Source organism: Lemur catta, chromosome 16 (assembly GCF_020740605.2).
Source record: "Lemur catta isolate mLemCat1 chromosome 16, mLemCat1.pri, whole genome shotgun sequence".
Lineage (NCBI taxonomy): Eukaryota > Metazoa > Chordata > Mammalia > Primates > Lemuridae > Lemur > Lemur catta.
This window is the reverse complement of record NC_059143.1, coordinates 42,036,923-42,048,880: the sequence shown is the minus strand read 5'-3', so window position 1 is coordinate 42,048,880 and position 11,958 is coordinate 42,036,923. Positions and strand designations below refer to the sequence as shown.

General features: G+C 42.1%; 1 long non-coding RNA gene across 2 annotated transcripts; it reads right to left on the bottom strand.

Annotated features, from left to right (window-relative positions):
* Window positions 1–4,325: 4,325 nt before the first annotated feature.
* LOC123621588 lies at window positions 4,326–10,519 on the bottom strand. Of its 2 annotated transcripts, none has more exons than XR_006729191.1 (3): window positions 10,350–10,519; window positions 9,135–9,213; window positions 4,326–4,914 (listed from the first exon to the last, which is right to left on the bottom strand). It is a non-coding gene; the product is annotated as an uncharacterized LOC123621588 (long non-coding RNA). The 2 variants fall into 2 exon arrangements; XR_006729192.1 differs by lacking the exon at window positions 10,350–10,519 and adding an exon at window positions 9,325–9,409.
* Window positions 10,520–11,958: the final 1,439 nt, after the last annotated feature.

The following is an 11,958-nucleotide window of genomic DNA, read 5'->3' as shown; positions in this document are numbered from 1 at the left end:
ATGCCCCAGTGATTCCTCTCCTAGGTATACACCCAAGAGAATTAAAAATATGTATTCTAACAAATACACATTAACGTTGATACCAGTGCTATTCATAATAGCCAAAAACGTAGAAACAACCCCAATGTCCAACAGATAAATGGATAAATGTGTATATATAAAATGGAATATCATTTAGCCATAAAAAGGAGTGAAGTACTGATACATGCTACAATATAAATGAGCCTTGAACATGTGCTTAGGGAAATCAGAGTTAAGAGGTCACATTTTGTAAGAGTCTATTTACATATCCAGTATAAATTCTTACAGATTAGTGGTTGCCAAGGGCTAGAGAGAATAGGGTGGGGACTGTTATAGTGGATGTATTTAGTCCAGGTCAGGACGAACATGCACACATGTGTGTACACACACACACACACACACACAAACACAGGAAAAGAGAAAGGGAAACTGACTTACCAATTTTAAGGAATTAACTCAGGATTCTGAGGGCTTACAAACATCCAGGCCAGCAGGCTGAAATTCTGGCAGGAGTTGATATTGCGGTCTTGAATCTAAAAGCTACAAACTGAGGCAGAATTCTTTCCTCTTCAGAGACCTAATTTAAATATTAATACCACATCACAGCAACATGTAGACTTGTGTGACAGAATAGCTGGGTACCACAGCCTAGCTAAGTGGACATAAAATTACCACTATGGGTATAGAGTTTTCTCTTGGGGTGAGAAAAATGTTTTGGAACTTGACAGGTGTGGTTACACATCACTGAACATATTAATTCACTGCCACTGAGTTGTACACTTTAATATGGTTAATCTTATGTGAATTTCACATTAAAAGTAGATTGTTTTTATACAGAACAAAAAGCAAAACCACCATAGCCTTCAAGAGGACTTATTTAGGATCAAAGGTCTTTCTTTATTCCATATAAACATGAAGTGATGCCTCCCATAGACAGTGCTGACTGGCTAATCACCCACCCATTCCCAATCCCCTTCTTCCTTGCCCACCTCCACTATTAGGCTGGAAATCTAAATACTTGCTCTCTCAAACTCCCTTTGCAGCTAGAGTGTCAACATGACCCTCTATAGCCAATGAGACAAAAGGTGAAGTGTGCTGGGAAAACTTTTACCTTCCTGAGGTACCTAGATTGCCTCTCCCCTTGTCTCACCCCACCACACTTCTTCCTCCCTTGAATGTGAGTGTGATGCCTGGAGTTTGGCAGCCATGTTGATACTATGAGGCAACAAGCCAACCTGGTAAGGATGGCAGGAAGGAAAATTGGAAAGAATCTGGGTTACTGACATGGGTGAACAGCTAAACTGCCTACCCTCCACACAACTTATTTGAGAATAAATCCTTATTTGCTTAAGCTATGAGTTTTCTGTTACTTATGGCCACAAGTAATTCTAAATGATACAAAGCATGAAATAGACATGAAGAGGTTTAAAAGGGGAAAATAATTTGAATTCCATTAGATAAAAAGCCCAATAAATTAGAACTATAAAAATGGCGATAAGGGAAACAAAACTCTTTGAAGATTACATGGAGGTATTCTTGGAAAGCCCAGTAGATTCAACTAAGAAACTGATTAATAATTCAACAAGGTAGTGGAAATAAATATACGGATAACTTTCATTTATGCAAACAACTAGTAAGATGATGTAATGGAGAAAAGATCATATTTGCCATTGCCACAAAAAAGATAAAATGCCCAGGAATAAACAAACCAGCCATATGTGAACATAACTTTAAAATATTAGTGAGGTCAAAAGAGCTGAGCCGATGAAAAGCATATCCTGCTCTTGGATAAGATATAACACCATAAAGAATTGATTCTCCCTGATTTATAAATAGCATATGATCCCCATAAAAATGCCAACAGTTTCCTTTAATAGACAGGCTGATTATAAAGTTCATGTGGAAAAAGCTAAGGAGCCAGAAACCAAAAGCAATGAGGTGAGACTACCCCTACCGATGTTAAACCATATAATTTTTAAAGTGGTTTGAGTAGTGTGGGTTTTTTTTTTTTTTTTGAGACAGAGTCTCACTCTATTGCCCAGGCTAGAGTGCCGTGGCGTCAAGCTTACAGCAACCTCAAACTCCTGGGCTTAAGCAATCCTTCTGCCTCAGCCTCCTGAGTAGCTGGGACTACAGGCATGTGCCACCATGCCCAGCTAATATTTTTCTATATATATTTTTAGCTGTCCAGATCATTTCTTTTTATTTTTAGTAGAGACGAGGTCTCTCTATTGCTCAGGCTGGTCTCGAACTACTGACCTCGAGCAATCCTCCCCATCTCAGCCTCCCAGAGTGCTAGGATTACACGCATGAGCCACCATGCCCAGCCAACAGTGTGGTTCTGATGCATGATTTCACTGACATTCATGGACGAGAACAGAAAAATCCAGAAATAGACTCAAACACATGTAAAACTTTACTATATAAATGTGGCATCAAAGATCAGTAGACAGACTGGGCACAGTGGCTCATACCTGTGATCCTAGCACTCTAGGAGGCCAAGGCAGGAGCATCGCTTCAGCTCAGGAGTTCGAGACCAGCTTGAGCGAGAACAAGACCCTGTTCTCTACTAAGAATAGAAAAATTTGCCAGGCATCATGGCATGTGCCATGTGCCTATAGTCCCAGCTACTCAGGAGGCTGAGGCAGGAGGATTCGCTTGGCCAGAAGTTTGAGGTTGCTGTGAGCTAGGATGATGCCACTGCACTCTAGCCAGGATGACAGAGTGAGACTCTGTCTCAAAAAAAAACGAAACAATCAATGGAGAGAAGATGAATTTTTTAATAAATCATGTTGGGACTACAGGAAACCAAACTGGATACTTCACACTGTACTACAATAAACTCCCAATAAATAGGAGATTTAAATGAAAAAAAAAAACCTCATAAAAATTCAAATATATGGCCTTGGAGTATGGAAAGCCTCTTTAAGACTAAATCCAATGCCTCAAAGGAAAAGCTAATAAGATCTAATTACATAAACACTGAAAACTTTCCTTTTAGGAAAAAAAAACCAAAGGTATAAGCAAAAACAAATGGGAAAGCAGGGGAAATATTTGGAAGTCATATCAGACAAAGGGCTAATCTAATATATAAAGACTTCCTTGCAACTAAAAAATTCTGACAATCCAAGAGAAAAAAAATAGGCAAATGTCTTATTTGGGGCTGTATGACAAAATACCATAAGCTGGATGGCTTATAAACCGAAATTTCTCATGGTTCTGGAGGTTAGGAAGTCCCAGACCACAGGTGGCACGGGTAGATTAGGTGCTTGCTGGAGGACTGCTTCCTCATTCACCGATGGTGCCTTCTGTGTCCTCACATGGTTGAAGGGGCAAATGAAGTCCCTTGAGACAATTTTATAAAGGCACCAATTCCTCCTGACTTAATCCCCTCCAAAAGTCCCTATTTCCTAATATTGTCACCTTAGGGGTTAGGATTTCGGCATGTGAGTTTTGGGAGAACACAAACATTCAAACCCATAGCAACCAAGAATATGAAAATCAGAGAAGAAACACAAATGGCTCTCAAACTCACGAAAAAATATTTAAACTTACTTGTAATAAAGAAATGCAAATCAAAATGATGTTGACCATCTTCACCTATTAGTTTGACAAAAGAGAAAAAGTTTGATAAGGCACTGTTGAGGCTATGGCAGAACAGCCCTTCTGTTTTATTATTGATAGAAATATGAGTTAATGAAACTCTGAAGAGGACAATTTAGCAATACCGTTAAAACTTCAAATATATATACCCTTTCACCTACCAATCACGCTTCTCAGATTTATCCTGCATGTATGTATATTTGCCCACAAGGGAAATGATATGTACAATTACACTGTAGCACTGTTTATCATAGTAAACTATTGGCAATAAGCTAGAAATCCATCACAGGAGACAGGTTAAATGAAGTTACATCCTGATGACAGATTACAGGGAAACTATAACGGAAGCTAAAGGGAGAATAAGGAGAGATGTCCATGACTGAAGTAAGTGCCATGTGCAGTGCTGTGTGTGGTAGCTTCTTTTTATGTATAAATAAAAAGGAGCAGGAGGTGATGAAATTGGTGTATAGAGTCAATGTAATCCCAGCAAAATCCCAAAGGATTTTTTATAAAATTTGACATGCTGATTCTAAAATTCATCTGGAAATCCAAAGGGTCTAGAATAGCCAAAATAGCTCTACAAAAGTAGGATATGTCTCTCTGGTTATCAGTTTAAAAAAAAAAAAAAATTAAGAAAAAAAAAGAGAAGACTAACATTATTACTTGATTTTGAAAATTGTTATAAAGCTGTAATTATCAGAACAGCATAGTATTGCCCTAAGGATGGCAAATAGATCAATGGAACAGAATAGAGTCCAGAAATAAATCCATACTTCTATGGACAACTGATTTTCATCACAGGTACAAGGACAATGAAGTAGAGAAAGGATAGGCTTCTCAACAGATAGTGGTGAGCATTTGGATATCCACACGCAAAAACGTGAACTTAGGGTGAAAAAATGAACTTGGTCCATACTTTGAACCACACCCTTTACCCACAAAACACTGAAAAGATATTTCGACAAACAAGATATACATGTGGCAAAGATGATGAAAATATGCTTCAGATTATTAGTCATTAGGGAAATGTTACAATTGCTTTTTGCTCCTGGGCTCGGTAGCTAAAAAATGATTACTCAAAACACATTTTCACCTGACCCTTCATTCACCTGCTCACGTTCTTTCCATCCATCCATCCATCCATCAACCCATCCTTTCTTCTAGGCCCAGCCCCTACACGTCCCCCTTTTTTACTTAAAATTAGAGATGGAGTATGAGTAGGAGAAAGGTGTAAGCTTCAGCCAGTCTTTTCATAATGGTGTTGGGAGGTCATCAGTTGGCAGATCTATCCTAGAAAGTAAAAGAGAAAATGACAAGACCAAGCATGACAGGTTAATATATTTTTGGGTGGTCATGGGAATACACCATGTTATATTATATAAATTGGTAACACACAGGAGGATTAGAGGAGTGATAAACTACTGACTGTGTGGTATTAAGCCTGTCTGTTCCGTTTCTCTGCCAGGAACGTGGAGGCAGCCACACTCCTCCAGTCCATATTGAGTCTTTGGTAGACAGAGGGACCAAGTCCCACCATGATAGGGGCTTAACCACAGGTGGGTTTAAGACATGAGCCCAGTGAACCGTGGCTGTACTGTCTGAGAGAAATAAGAGGAGAAAAGGGCTGCAAATCAGCCCTTGGGGTACCTGTTATGGACAATAATAGCCACATATGCCAGAAAAGTGTTCCCTGGGGTAGGGAAATCCCCAATTGTGCCATCATAGCTGAAGCCTGTGTCTCTAGTTGTTGCAATTGACCCCACATGATCCTGGGCACCATCATGGTGTTACGTGTCTGTCGCGGGGGGACCCCTATTGGCAGCAGCTAGAGGGAGAGACGTTTCATTTGCAAAATCCAGCTCATGATGTAGGGGAAACTTGTCTAGAAGGGAACCACTTGGGACCTGTAGAAGTTTGAACACAAACATATCTTCTTTCCCCACATTAACACACCAAAAGGGCTGTCCCAGGTTCCTGTGGAGTCACCATCACCACATCCACACTTTCTTTTAGGGGCTTGGGTTGGGATCTGGAAAGGGAGGTAATGACAAAGGACTGGGTGGAAAGTGGCTGGAGACTGAACAGGGAAAAAAAAAAAAAAAATTAAGAGCCGTTGGTCCACTCAACAACTGCCTCTCCAGTAGGGTTATGTGGAGTGCCAGTAATGTGGTGAATGTTCCAGTCCTGTCAAGTAGTCTGAAAGGCTACTGAGGTGTAACAGGGTCCATTATCAGCCTTTATAGTATGAGGAAGCCCTAGATAAGTGATGGGTTTTTTTTTTGAGACAGTCTCACTTTGTTGCCCAGGCTACAGTGAGTGTCATGGCGTCAGCCTAGCTCACAGCAACCTCAAACTCCTGGGCTTAAGCAATCCTACTGCCTCAGCCTCCCGAGTAGCTGGGACTACAGGCATGTGACACCATGCCCGGCTAATTTTTTCTACATATATTTTTAGTTGTCCAGATAATTTATTTCTATTTTTAGAGACGGGGTCTCGCTCAGGCTGGTCTTGAACTCCTGACCTCGAGCAATCCACCCGCCTTGGCCTCCCAGAGGGCTAGGATTACAGGCGTGAGCCACTGCGCCCAGCCAGTGATGGAATTTAACAAATGAGCGACAGCATGGGAGACACAGTCACCCGATAACGGAGTGGCATGAATCATTCCTGAATGTCAATAGTTACAGGTAGATATCGAAGGCTCCTGAAGGTGGGGAAATGAGTAACGTCCATTGGCCAGATTGAGTTAGGAGTTAGGCCGGGAGGGTTAACCCTAGGTGATAAAGGCACATTGTAAAGCCTGACATGCTGAGCAGGCTCGTATTATGTGACAAGCTTATTTGTGGGTAATGGGAAGCTGTTCAGTAAACATTTGAGCATTTTGGTGAAAACTGATGGGATGTCATGGCATTTTTAAAGGCATTAGTGGAATATACACGATAGAAAATGAGATGATCAGGCCGGGCACGGTGGCTCACACCTGTAATCCTAGCACTCTGGGAGGCTGAAGTGGGTGGATCGCTCGAGGTCAGGAGTTCAAGACCAGCCTGAGCAAGAGCGAGACTCCCCCCCCCCCGCCCCGTCTCTACTAAAAATAGAAATTATCTGGCCAACTAAAAATATATGTAGAAAAAATTAGCTGGGCATGGTGGCGCATGCCTGTAGTCCCAGCTACTCGGGAGGCTGAGGCAGAAGAATTGCTTGAGCCCAGGAGTTTGAGGTTGCTGTGAGCTAGGCTGAGGCCACGGCACTCACTCTAGCCCAGGCAACAGAGAGAGACTGTCTCAAATAAATAAAAGAAAAAAAAAAAAAAAGGAGACGATCAACGGCATTAATTTCCTTCTGTCAGAGGTCCAGGCACAGGGGTACGAGCATGAATATGAGACACAAAGAGGGGGTGTCCCTGGATGCCTAATAAGTGCTGTAGAACAAGGACTTGTTGAAGTTTGATTAGGTATATCCTTAATGACAGAATTTTTGACATGGAGAATGGAATAGAATACATAATGGGAGTCAATGATGTTTAGGGGTTCTAATGGAATTTTTTTTTTTTTTTTTTGAGGAAGAGTCCCACTCTGTCACCCTGGCTAGAGTGCCATGGCATCAGCCTAGCTCACAGCAACTTGAAACTCCTGGGCTCAAGCAATCCTTCTGCCTCAGCCTCCCAAGCAGCTGGGACTACAGGCATATGCCACCACGCCCAGCTAATTTTTTCTATGTATTTTTAGTTGTCCAGCTAATTTCTTTCTATTTTTTAGTAGAGACGGGGTCTTGCTCTTGCCCAGGCTGATTTCGAACTCCTGAGCTCAAACGATCTGCCCGCCTCGGCCTCCCAGAGTGCTAGGATTACAGGCACGAGCCATCGCGCTGGCCTGGAACTGTTTTTAAAGCTAATATAAGCGCTCCTAATTCTGCTTCTTGAGTGCAGGGAAAATCGGAAGTGGATAAATATTTCCATCACCATCTTTCCATGTAATTCCTGCTTTAGATGATTGTCCTGAGCCATCCATGACACTGTCCGGGTGGCGGGAAGAGGTGTAGGGGAGAGTTTTGTAAGCGGTTGTACAGGAATTAAGCAGACAGTGGAGAGCAGCTTGTCCCAGGGGCAATGGATGGAAAGAACCTACATAACTTGCAAGGGCTGATTGCCCAAGTAAATTATGTAAAGTTGCTTCGAAAGTTTTTAGGAATAGGGAGATATATAGTGTTTGGATCTAATCCAAGTAATTGTGTATCATGGCTGTCCCTTAATTAAAGGGGCAAAGGTTTGGGGGAGGGACTGTGTGGTAAAGGTAACCATTCCAAAGGAACGATAGGGCCAGGCGTGGTGGCTCACGCCTGTAATCCTAGCACTCTGGGAGGGAGAGGCAGGCAGATCGTTTGAGCTCAGGAGTTCGAGACCAACCTGAGCAGAGCAAGACCCTGTCTCTACCAAAAAAATAGAAAGAAATTATCTGGACAACTAGAGATATATAGAAAAAAATAGCCAGGCATGGTGGCACATGCCTGTAGTCCCAGCTACTTGGGAGGCTGAGGCAGGAGGATGGCTTGAGCCCAGGAGTTTGAGGATGCTGTGAGCTAGGCTGACGCCATGGCACTCTAGCCTGGGCAACAGTGTGAGACTGTCTCAAAAAAAAATAAATAAATAAAAATAAAAAATAAATAAAAAAAACCGAAGGAGGCATGGGAGGTGTTAATTGCCTTGTAAGAACAGCTGAAGATGGGGGGTGTTTAAGCTAATAGAACAGGTTTGTCCAGGTCAATGTGTGACAGCTGACAGTGATTAAGGGCTTTATTGATAGCGTGGAATTCCTGTAATGCCAGAGATGTTAGTGAATGAGGTGAAGATGGCTCTGGATCACCCTTTAACGTATTAGTAAGATGATATATTTCGTTGGTTAGTAAGATGATATGTTTATTGGTAATTCCTGAAGTGGGACATATTCAATTCACATGTCCCAAAAGTAGTTGTAATGAATGTAGTGTCAGGGTAGAAGGCAAGGAGATTACTATTTGTTGGGGGTCGCAGTGAAAGTGAAGAAAGATAACCAAGATAGCTCCAGGGTTGGGTAAGTTGTATTTTGTTTGGGGCAATTTGCAGCCCATGGACAGCAGTATATGTTTGTATGTGAGCAAACGATGATAATTCTGCTTGAGTAGGAACTAATAAGTCATCTAGTGATAGGTGATAGCAGCTGGGAACTGGTGCCGAGAAGGGAGTAGGGCTTGATGAACAGATTGACAAACAGTGGGACTATTTAACATGCCTTTTGGAAGGATTTACCAGTGATGCCTGTTGACCAGGTGGGCATTACTAAAAGTGGGAACCGAAAATGCCAATCTTTCCCAGTCTTGTCTCCCTAGAGGAATTGTGAAAAGACAATCTGTTAAGTCAATTACAATCAAAGGCCAATCTCTTGGCATTAACAACTGGGGAAGGCCGGGTTGTAGAGGACCCACTGGGACTATAACAGCATTAAGAGTTCTTAGGTCCTGTAGTAAACGCCACTTACTGTTCTTTTTATGTATGATGAATACAGGAGTGTTCCATGGTCTCAGGAAAGGTTCTGTAAGTCCCGCTGTAAGTTGGTCCTGGACAAGAAATGTTAAACGTTTTAGTTTATCCTGCTTAATGGGCCACTACTCTACCCAAATGGGCGGATTAGTAGCCCATCATAAAGGTGTGGGTTGTGTTGGATTTACCTGAGCAGTGACCCCTAATAAAAAGGCTGGGTAGGCCGGGCGTGGTGGCTCACGTCTGTAATCCTGGCACTCTGGGAGGCTGAGGAGGGAGGATCGCTCGAGGTCAGGAGTTCAAGACCAGCCTGAGCAAGTGTGAGACCCCGTGTCTCTACTAAAAATAGAAAGAAATTAGCTGGACAACTAAAAATATATAGAAAAAGTTAGCCGGGCGTGGTGGCACATGCCTGTAGTCCCAGCTACATGGGAGGCTGAGGCAGAAGGATTGCTTGAGCCCAGGATTTTGAGGTTGCTGTGAGCTAGGCTGATACCACAGCACTCTAGCCTGGGCAACAGAGTGAGAGACTATCTCAAAAAGAACAAAAAAAAAAAAAAGAAAAAGAAAAAAAAGAGAAGGCTGGGTAGTTAGAACAATGGAATCTTCTACAAAATTTCGTCCCCATGAGGGTTGGTCCTCTCATAGAAAATATTGAAAAGCTGATGGTTTACCAGAGGAGGAATAGAGATCCCCTGGGGGAGGTGGAAGGAGCTGCTGCTTCTCTTGAGCCCCAGAAGGCGATGGTAGAGAGCATAGCTCAGGATTTGGGAATTTTACAGCAGGGGACGCCGGCTCCTCCAGCAGAGCAGACAGCAGAGAAGGAGGAGCAGTTCCAACCGATTAGAACCCATAGGAACATGTAAGGGAGTCAGTGCTGTTCTCCCCAGGCTCCCTGTAGTTAATACCGCAAAAGGCACAGAAACCATCCCCCTGCCCAAAATTCTTCTTAAAGAACTTCCCTACTTGCTCCCAGAGCTCTAGATCTAACGTGCCCTCATCTGGGAGCCAGGGGCAATGCTGTCTTACTGCTCGTAAGAGTTGTAAAGCTTTTGGTTCCATACCACACTGGGCAGCCTTTATAAGTTGTTGCAAAGTACACAGATAAATTTGCCCATCTTTCGTCAGGTGCTGCCCCATGCTAGAAATCCCCTTCTGAACTACCCGAGTCGTGGGTCCCTTTCTCAAAACAGCAGGCGGGACTATTCCTTACCAGGATGATTCCCCTCGTAGTCCAGACGACAAAAATGCTCCCTGGATGCACAGATTCCTGAATCATGTTGGGGTCCCCACTTGTAGCGGCTGCTTTTTGCTCTGGAGCTCCGTAGTGAAGAAAATGAGTAAGTACTCCAAACACGCAGACGTTAAAAGAGAAAAAAACCAAACTCTGAAAAAGAAAATGGCCTCCTCAGCTAAGGTCCTCCCAGTATTTATTTCCAAGGACACGTGCAAAGGGTTGGGGCCGTTTGTTAATTTCTTTAACAATTTCCATACAGGTCAGCTGTTTTCAGCTGACGTTTGCACACAGCAAACAAGCAGCTTCGGGCAGGTGTTTTCACCTGACCCTTCATTCACCTGCTCACGTTCTTTCCATCCATCCATCCTTTCTTCTAGGCCCAGCCCCCACAGGGAAATGCATGAGAGAAAGATTACAAAGTGTATAAGAAAACTTTTGGGGTGATGGATATGTTATGTTCACTATCCCTGATTGTGGTGATGGTTTCACAGGTATGTACATAGTTAAAACATATCAAATTGCACGCTTTCAATATGTGTACTTTGTTGTATATTATTTATACCTCAAAAAAAGCTTTTTTAAGGAAAGGAAGGACAGAATATAGAAGGTAGACTGGGAAGAATATAGCCATATTTTCATCAAGAAACTCTAGAAAGATAAAAAAAAGAAACTAGTAAAAGTGGTTATAGGGCACGAGACTTTTAAAAATGGAATTACCTTTTCATGGTTTTTAAATTTTGAGCCATATGAATATATTATCTTTTCCAAAAAATAAGTAAAAAATAGAAATGATTTTTAAGCCAAAAAGGGTAATTTGACTTAATATTTTTCCTGCTCAAGTTATAAATCCTCCCAAATTGAGACTCTTCTGAGCCTACGCATTTCTCACTAGAGCAGCAACCCCCAGCTCTTTACTTTGCCCTGGCAGTGGGCAGAGATGGGGACTTCCTGTTCCATCTCTTGACAGAGAGCAGTGTGTTTTGTTAGGCTATTTATATGCACACACATTTTCTTTGCCCTCAGAAAAGTCTGGGTAACATCTTAAAGTCACGTCAAAAATGTGGAAAGCTCCAACAGAATTTGAGAGAATGTTCCAGATTCAAAGACCTGTATGGATTTGGTTCTATATTGTCCAATCAATTATCGGCTAATATGACCTCAATAATAAGATGCATAGAAAGAAATAACTCACAGTTTAAAAATTGTTAGGAATTTTGCTTCAAAACCTGAATAAAATTATAATGCAGTTATTTACACTAAATATATGAGGAAGGAAAATTCTAATATGGAGAGAAATCCAAACTCCTGATCAAGTATAGTGGCTAAAAACCCAAGGTACCCCAGCCAAATTTAGGTTATAGGTTACCTCACTCTAGGTAACCCTTTACGATCTCCAGTGGGAAAGATTACCAATGTTCGTTTGGGCCCTGATGCTCTTAAATAATAGCAATCATTCTCGAAGGCTGTCATAGTCCTGGAATGTCTTCTTGCTTTTTTTCCACGAGAGGATTAAAGATATTGGATCTGGCTTGTGAAGTCAACATGGGAAGGTTTTTTAGTCTAGCATTTCTCATCAGGAATCAAT